Source organism: Enhydra lutris, unplaced genomic scaffold (genome assembly GCF_002288905.1).
Source record: "Enhydra lutris kenyoni isolate GAN:26980312 unplaced genomic scaffold, ASM228890v2 scaffoldscaffold9, whole genome shotgun sequence".
Lineage (NCBI taxonomy): Eukaryota > Metazoa > Chordata > Mammalia > Carnivora > Mustelidae > Enhydra > Enhydra lutris.
In genome coordinates, this window is record NW_019154093.1 from 70,109,588 (window position 1) to 70,119,798 (window position 10,211).

Below are 10,211 nucleotides of genomic sequence, written 5' to 3' on the forward strand. Positions count from 1 at the left end.
ACTGATACTTCAAGCAGAGTTTTTCACCTAGAATATCCCTTGTAACAACGCATGGCAATGGACATGGAAATGCAGTGCTCAGATCTTCTTTTAAAGAACTTATTATGCTAGCAGTCAGTCTTCTGCTTTGAGGTCCACCAGGATATACCTTGTCTGCAGAGACTCATATATTAAGATTATGTTAACCTGAGCAGCTCACATCCAATGACTAATTGAAGTGGGAACACAAAGGCCTTGCTATTTTGCCCCAATGTGGGACTTCTGTGATGAGCTATATATGCTCCAGATCTCCCCTATATTAAGGCTTTGTTGAGCCTGCATTACAGTTCATCTTTTTCCTTGCCTGACACTGTTTCTTCATCATAAATGTTATGTATCCAAATTCCCATTTTAGTATTTATTTCTGAGAATCATAGCATGTGGAACATAGGACCCATTGTGACGTTACAGAAACCAGAATACAGAAAGGAAGGGATCTTGTAGCCCATGCATGCTTGTTATTGCAATTTTCCATGCATTCTACTTACATGAAAAAGAAATGAGACAATATTTTATCTATTTACATTATCATAAAACTTGGTTATGAATTTCTTAAAGAACAAACAACCTATGTTGATCTACTACTACCATATAAAATGAAATATGCAACATTATTAAATGCTGATAATTGAAATAGTCAACCTGTTATTCAGATGTGTATTAAATTAAAGAAAGATATTTGAATAATAAAAAGTGAAAAGAGTAAGAAAAGCGGAATCTAAATACCACTTGCTTTTAATACACATTGAATCAAGAGATACAATTTTCTCAAGGAAGAATAAAAAAAAAATTCTAGAACTGGTAATGAGATCTTACATTTTTAACTGATCTATGGGAAGTGGCTAGAGCATGAGGACCACAGCACTGGAGACGTCACAGACCTGGGACCTGGAACGCCCAGAGGTGGTGAATAATAGCTCTTCTAGTCTGCAATAAAAAATGGCCTCCAAGAACACTACATTGCAAAAAAAAAAAAAAAAATAGAAAAAAAAAAAAAAAAAAATAGGAAAGAAACAATGAAAAGAGTAAAAAATAGAAGAGGGAGAGTCTGTAGTGGTAACAGTACTAGGCTGTCATGTAGTGAATGGGAAGATGGAGTATTTCCTAAAGTGGAAGGGATGAAGCATTTCTTTTCATTACTTTTTTTTTTCTTTTTAAGATTTATTTATTTGAGAGAGATAGAGCACAAGCAGGAGGGCAGAGGAAAAGAGAGAGAGAATTTCAAGAAGACTCCATACTGAGCTTGGAACCTCTGGAGGGGCTCATTCTCACCACCCTGTGACCAGCACCTGAGCTGAAACCAAGAGTCACACATTCAACCTACTACTGTGCCACCTAGGCACCCCGAAACATTTCTTAATTCTCAAAAAGCTGGTAAAGAAAAAGATGGCACAAAAAGACAGTCTTTATCTGACAGTGAATCTGATGATAGCAAATCAAAGAAAAGAGATGCTGCTGATAAACCAAGAGGCTTTGTTAGAGGTCTTGATTCTAAATGAGCAATTGGTGCCATAGACAGCAGCAGAGAATCAACGTGTCTCATGAAAATGAAAAGATTCAGGTGAGGTAGACTTGGTGCTGGTAAAAGAAGCAAATATGAAGTCTCCTTAAATTGTAATTGCCTTTTATGAAGAGAGACTAACTTGGCATTCTTGTTCGGATGAAGCTCAATAATTGTTTGCATTGCTTTTTTGTATGTATTTATATTTATATGTAAATATACATATATATATGTAAATCTGGGTCTTGGTTTTTTTCTTTATTAGTGTGAAGAAATAACATTCTAATGAAAATCATGTTTGATCTGTTTGTTTTGAAGTAGTATTGTGGAGTTTTGTGGTCTTTTGCATATATAATACTGGTTACTTTGTACAAATAAAAGCTTTCTGTAGTTGCTTCCCTTATCAGAAAAGAATATTTGAGACCATGGCATATTACTCTTCTGCATTAGAGAACACCTTTTCTAAATGTTTGGGGAAATCTTCATAGTTGTTACTCAATCAGAGTTTGTTTAACTCCTATATGCCTAAGGACTGTTTTGTGTTTTTTATTTATTTGGGTTTTTGTGTGCATACATGAAAATACATGTATAAATTGTTTTCTTTCCTTTTTTTTTTTTAACATTCACCAAAACAAAAACAGCATTTTATAACCATGAATAAATCTATGATTCTGGGATGTCATCATTTTCAGCAGTCTAAGAAATGAATCATGTAACGTTAAATCAAAATTTTTCCTGAAGCCTTAAGTTTTCAAATTTTGTAATTAACTGGACAATTTAAATTGGAAAATTTAAAAGCAGCCATATCAGACTCTGTATCCATTATCTACAGTCATTTATTTTTTTTTAAGATTTCATTTATTTTATTTTAGAGAGAGAATGAGAGTGCAGACAGGGAGAGGGGCAGAGGGAGAGGGACAGAATCACAAACCAACTCTGTGCTGAGCGCAGAGCCCCATACAGGACCAGTGCCACGACCCTGAGATCATAATCTGAGCCAAAACTGAGTCAGATGCTTAACTAACTGAGCCACGCAGATGCCACCATATCTACAGTCATTTTAAATGCAAGATCCCTGAAAAAAATTTTATCACTGCCAACTCCTTCCCACCCAAGTGAGAAAACCAGATAAGTCCTGGTGTGTTTTAATTAGGTAAGCAAAACTTAGTTAAATGGGCATTTAAAGCTTCCTTCTAGTGAACCATTCCCTTAACAAGAAGTTGAAAAATCCCTGTTGCTATGTCTACTAAAAGGTCATTTTCGTGGAATGTCTAAGATTTCATTCAGGTGAACCTAATCATAATCAGATGGTTAGAGAAACTGACAGTTTAGGACCTGCTGGAATGAATGGGTGAACAAACTTCTGTAATCTTCTGCATGTTTTTTCTTTAACCCAACTCATTCCTTATATGTAGGCTCAGTCTTGTCAGTATTTGAGTTACTGGTTCAGCAGAAACCAAAAAAAAGGCCCGCCTAACACATGATGCGTCCTTCAGCACATTAAAGACAAAGAGATTCAACCACAGGCCAACAGAAAACTGAAGGGGAAGCACAAATGACAATATATATATTAAAAGATGCTCAATTTTATTAGTAATTAGGAAAATTATTTAATTGTAAATATTAAACCATGGAAACAGCAAGTATTAACAAAAGCATGCATCAGTGGGAATGTTGTAGTCTGGTGATGTGAATAGAAATTGACACATCTCTTTGGGAAGAAATTGACATTATCTTGTACATTGGCCCGTGCTTACTCCATGATGCTAAGATCAACCTTTTTGGCCTGTAGACTAAATAAATCCGTGTATATTTGTTACAGGAGACATGTAAAATCATGCCATGGAAATAATATATGTAATTACAGTTGTGTAAGGAACTCAGATGCTCATCAGTCAGCAAAAGTATGAACACTTAGGGAATATTTGTACCATACCTAACAGCTGTGAAAATAGATGACAATTATATGCATAAGCAAGGATAATTCTGACAAACATAACATAGGATGAAAAAAAATGAAAGCCACAGAAAAATACACACTGTTTTATTCAATTAATATACTGTTCAAAAAATGTACTAAATTAAACAGGTTATGTTTAGGGATCTATCCATTTGTGATGAACTATAAATGGAATTTAGGAAGAGATAAACAGAACATTAAGGTTATTTCACATGTAAAAAGGGGTAATGCAATAAAGAAGGAGGCCACAGAGGGCTCTACATTTACTAGCTATGTATGCTTCTTAAGCTGGGTGGATTGTTCATAAGAGGATATTTTATAGTTCTTATACATAATTTATTTGGTGAGCTCCAAAATAAATTTTACAACATAGAACCCTAGATTTCTAAAGAGAAGACAAGATATTTGTAACAGGAAATTGTAGATCATTTGGAAAAAAAAAAAATAGGTGGCATCTGACCATGGGATGTCATGTGACCATGTTCTTATGAGTTAGGTTATTGTATACCTCTGAGGTCATAAGGTTGAAAAGTCCCAAAAGCAGTGCATCATGAGATATGAAGGTATGAAGTGATATATCCAAAATTAGACATGAATGTATCCAGGGGACAAAAATAAACTGCATGAACATGTGTCAATTTCAACATCATCATTTGATTTCATCATTTGATTTCCACATCAAATTCCACAGATTTCCACAGTGATTCACTTGTGCTTCTCCCTAAGTTTTTATTCCTGGTCACATGAGGGGTTGTTTAAGACCAACGTATGTAAGAGAAAAGGTGCAAAACTGCTTTCACAGAAGGGTCAACTATGTGTATGGGTCCAAGCTGAAAACACACTTCCGTACTACATACAGCTCCACACCAAGGTTTCTGAAAGGAACATTCTCTATATGAGCAGCACTTCAAACACTTCATTTAGGCATAAACTGAAAAAAGAAATAGCCCAAAGTAGACTCTTCTTGGTGCCAAATAGTTTAGCCAACCAGTTAGCTAGTTGGAAGGGAGTTAACTAGTTGGTGCCAACTAGTTAGCCACATAGTTGGAAGGGAGAAAATGGGAAGTTTGGGGATATGAAGATTTGAGGAAGAAGCATCGAGATGCAGATACATAAACATTTTGGATCTAAATTGTAAAAATCTTTATATTACATATTTGTGTCACCAAGAGAAGTTCCATTTTCTTTTTTCCTAAAATAACTAATACTGTAAATATCCTTCTAAATACTGTTTCAACTGTGTCCCATAAATTATATATTTACTTTATTCTCATTCACTTACATATATTTGTTTTTAATTTCCCTTGATAAATTTCATTTGACACTAGGGATATTTAAAAGTGGGTTGTTTAATTTCCATATATTTGGAAATCTTCCAGCTATCTTTCTCTTACTGATTTCTACATTGATGCCATTATGGTCTGAGAAGATATTTTATAAGATTTCTATTCTTTTAAATTTTATGATTTGTTTTGTAGCTCAAAATATTGTCTCTTTTGGAAGAATAGATTTGTGTATTTGAAAAGGGTATGTGCTCTGCTTTTGTTGAATACAGTATTCTGTAAATGTTTATTAGATCTAGTTGGTTGATAGTCTTCTACATTTTTATTAATTTGCTGTATATTGTCTATGTGTTGTTGAGAGAGGTGTGGATTTTTTTAGCTCTAATTGTGGATATATTTTGGCTTATCAGTTTTTGTCCCATATATTTTGGAGCTTTATTGTTAGTAACATACACATTTGGGATTGTTGTGTCTTCTTAGGATTATTAACCTATTTTTCATTACATAATGAAATGGGACATCACATAATATACTACTTTATTCTTAATACTGTGCCTGTTCAGAACTCCATTAGTCAGATGTTCTGTAACTACTCCAGTTTTCTTTTGGTTATTGGTTGCTTGGTATAGTTCAATCCATATTTTTATTTAACCTTTGTCTTTATATTTAAAGTGAATTTACCGTACATACCATACTCATGTATTTCTTTTACATTCTGTTTGACTGGGTCTGTCCTTTCATTGGTGAGTTTAGATCGTTTATATTTTAAGTGATTATAAATTTATTAAAATCTACTCTTTCTTGATATTTTCTATTCTATTTTTTCTTTGTTTCTTTTTTCTTCCTCTTCTGTCTTCTCTTGTATGAAGGATTTTTTATGATACTTAATCTTCTCTATTGAGTTATTATTTTTATCTTTTTTAAGAAGTGTTTTTAGTGATTACAAGGATTTAAAATATACATCTTTAAGTTACCAAGGTCCAAATTGAAATGATATTGTCCCATTTTACATAGAGAGTAGTAACTTTACAACATTGTATTCCTAATTACTCCCCTCATCCTTCATGCTATTGTTCTCATTGTGTCTAATGTATATGACATTTATATATAATATATAATATACATGTATGTGTAATATATACAGTACATACATTGTTATTATGCATGTATGTAATACATTGCTCCTACGTTTGCTTTAAATAGTTTTCCTTTAGAATAGTTAAAATGAGAAAATTAACTTAATTTTACCTTCTTTTACATTTAGTTTCAGCACCATTCACCCCTTTTTTTTTGTAGACCCATTTCAGTCTGGTATCATATTCTCTCAACCAGAAGAGTTTTCTTTAATATTAATTACTGTAGTGGGTCAGCTGGCATGGATGTTTGATAATTTCTTTATTTTTTTCTTCATTTGTATAATAAAATGTCACTGGGTATATTGTTGTAAGTGGACTTTTTAAAAAAGAACTTTTAAGAGGTCATACCTTTGTTTTCTGGCTTGCATGACTTTTGCCAAGGTGTCTAATGAATTTTATCTTCATTTCTCTCTATTGTAACCTTTTTTTTAGATTGGTGCCTTCATTTTTTTGTTTGTTTGTTTGTTTGTTTGTTTTTTGGAATTTCAGTAGAACATGCCTCAATGTAAGCCTCTTGTTTGTTTCTTCTTTATAGTTATCCTTCTTGGTGTTTTGTTTTGATTTGTTTTTTGAACTTTTTGTTTCTGTGTTTTCACGTCTGGCATTTATCTAGAATTCAGCTAAGCTGGAGACAGAGCTGATTTTCCTGGTGGTAGAGTAACTGATTAAAGCAACAAGATAAAGTGGAAGTAACAACTAAGCCTGTAATCACTTACTCTGATAGTATACCCTGTTCTATTTTCCCCAGTGGAATGGTATACCCAGGTCAGGTGGATCAGCCCAGACATGGGGTTCTTCTCATTGTTGAGGGAGCTCTGAAATAAAATGAATCCGCCAGTTTTCTGGACCCAGGCAGCAGTGGGAGGAATAGGGGAATGAGCACGAGTGGAAAAAAGTACTGAGTACTAAGTCATAGTGGAGGAAAATATTATCAAGTTTCCCTGATAAGACCCCTAAGTAAAGGTGCCTTGGCTAGGAACACATACACATACAAGCATGGTCAGCCAGAGAAGCTCATGAATCCTGACTTCAGCTCCTTGCAGAGACTGTATGCATTGCTTCCGCATCAAGTCTGGTGTGGGGAGAGTAGCTTTACCCTGTGAGGCCTGCCGGGTAAAGTCTTTGTAAGGTCAGGCCTGAAAAATCACATACATTAGACAGAAGCTAGACTCAACATGAAGTTTTAAAAATTTGCAGCCATTATTTTTTCAAATATTTCTTCTCCCCTTTTATATCTATCTCCTCCTGCAGTTGCAATTACACATGTTAGAACACTTGATACAGTTCCATAGCTATTTGATGTCCTGGTTTTTCTCACTATACTGACATTATTCTGTTTCAGCTTGTGTAATTCCTACTGAGAAATCATTAATTTCACTGATTTTTTTTTCCCTTGGCTGTGTTGATTATGCTGATGCACCTGTTGAATGCTTTATTTCCATTATGTGTCTTTATTTAATTTCTATAATTTTCCTTTAGTTCTGGTATAATTTCCATCTCTCTACTAAAATTACCCATGTGATCATGTATGTTATCCTATTCCATTAGAGCTTTGAATGTATTAATCATGGTTATCTTAAATTCTTTTTTTAAAAGATTTTACTATTTATTTGACAAAGAAAGATAAAGAGAGGGAGAGCACAAGCAAGGAAACGAGGGAGCAGGATAGGGAGAAGCAGACTCCCCACTGAGCAGGGAGCCCTAGATGGGCTCGATTCTGTGACCTGGAATCATGACCCGAGCTGAAGACATATGCCCAACCAACTGAGCCACCCAGGCACCCCTCTTAAATTCTTTATTAGTCAAATCGAGCATCTGTCTTACATCTATATCTGGTTATCATGATTACTTTTTTTCTTGAAAGTATTTTCATTTTGTTTTGTTTTTTTCCTTTTTCATTTTTTTAAGTGTCTTAGAATTTTTGTTGTTGTTGAAAACCAGATATGTTGTATAGAGCAGTCAACCCTGAGGTAATGGTTTTATGCCTCAGAATAGTCACAAGTTTCCTTCTGCTAGGCTTTTGGTTCAGGAGATTTTATTAGTCCAGTTTAAGAGTTTGGCTGCATTTGAGATTTGTTCTTCTATAGGTTCCCTCAATGCAACATAATCTGATTTACAGAGACCTTGTATCTAGGGTGTTTGGTGCCTTAACAGAGCAAAATTTGCTTGATTTTAAATTTTAGATTTCCCTTTCTGCTGTGACTCTGACACAGTATTTTTATATGTCGTTCTGTACTCTAAGCAGCATGCCGTTGTCATTATAATTAACCACCTGACTTGGTAGTGGTGTGGGGGAAAGTGGTTCTTCATTTTAAGATTTTTGTCTCAGGCGTGCTTCATGCCCCTGGCTACTGGGGGTATGGCTTTCTTGGATCTCCTTTTCCTTCCTCGCCTGGAGTTTTGGGCTCAGTGTTTAATTTTACCCCTCCCCAGCAGGGAGTTTTATCCCTCCCTTTTCCTCGCTGTCCCTTAACTGTCCACTAACTAAAGCCAGAAGCATTGGTCTTTATGCACATACTGTGTTTTGTGTGCAGCTAGAGAGGGGAAGGATCAGTAGGAGTGACTTGTCCCTACTGTATGACTTCCATTCCCCTCCTCAGGTCTGCACCATAGTCAGCCCAGCTCAGGGCTTTTTTGATCTTTTTGGTGAATTTCTGGCAGGTTTTGTGGAGAAATAACACACAAGGGTACAGACTCCCCAATTTCTGCAGCCCCCAAGGGTTTTGCACTTTCAGCAGATTCTGGCTGGTGCCTGATGACATCTACTTTAGTTGGGTGAGTTTTAGCAGCTTCTCTTCTCCTGTAGGCAGTGTCTCTCCTTAGATTTTGGGTCAGTTTACTGATTTCTGATGAGTCCAAAAAAGTCATGAATTTGAAGTTCGTTCACTCTTTTTCATTGTAAGAGTGATAGTTCCAGCTTCTTACATTCTGAAGAGGAAACAAAAGTACAGTGGCTAATTTTAGCTCAATAAATATTTATTTTGTTCCAATGGGTATATAGTATATTATGTACATTACAGAATGAATTTGAATTAAGGTACTGGAACCATTCACTAAGATATTTCATAAATGGTCATCACTTACTTTCTTTTGAGAAACAGCAATTTTTGAAGCATCATTTACATTACCAAAAAATAATTGACAATTAAATAATTAAGAATTTAGAAAAATCACATCAGTGGTTTTCTGTCAACAATTAAAAGGGTTGTATCTGTGTTCTGGGGCTATTATGAAGTAATTTGTGATATGTTATTTGATCCAGGATGTGATCAATGTTAATTACTTAGAAATAGCAATGTAAATTTGATCAATAATATTCTAATTTTGAGATTTCCCTCCCTTTAATGATTATAACTCTGATTGTCATTAGTAAATGGAACCTTGTTATATAAATTTCAGGATAATGATAATTAACTCAAAATGGTTCAACTGTATTGCAAGATAATGATATTTTGCTCAAAAAAGGTTCAAATGCATTAACCCCAGCATTCAAGTAATATTAACCCATGTCAGGTGGAAATAGCAGGTGTCACAGAGAATTTCTTTCTAAAGCTCTATAAATCAGAGCATTATTCCATCTTGGAAGCTCTCTTCCTTATTCTCAATTATTTTAGCACATTTTACCTAATTTCAAATAACTCCTATAAAAACAATAAGCACATATACTTCCATTCTCTTAATAATAAATATTCTGTATCATACATCTCAATTTACAGCACTACTTTTGTGTTGACTATAAATAATTCTATAACTCATTTATCATTTTGCAGAAATTAAGCCTCTTTTAACTTCAGCCTGAAATATTAAATCATGTGACTAGATAGGTGAATAATGCATCATTTCTGAGATCAAGGAACTAATTAATAGGAGAAACAGGGGATAAAATAGGATTCAGTGGATTAATGCCATAATGGAGGCATGGCCAATATAATTTAGATATGCCTAAAAAGGATTATTTAGCTCTGCCCTATAATGGCCAGAGAAGGACAAGGTAGAGAGGTAAAAGAGTAAGATTGTATAATACCCACCGTTTTTAAGCAAATGTCAAATAATAAGGGAGGTCCTTGACTTAGGGGACATAGATGGATACAAGTGTTTGGGAAAATACAGACCACTGCTTTAAGCAAATAGTAATCCAGTCACATGAAGTGTTCAAGGAGGTGTTCTATGTGCAACACAACAAAACAGTGCTAGGAAGTGAGTTATGTTCTTGACATCAAAAATTGGGTTAGTCATGGAATTGCTTTGTTACTTTTCACAAATATATTCATCAAGCTAAAGATATATATTGT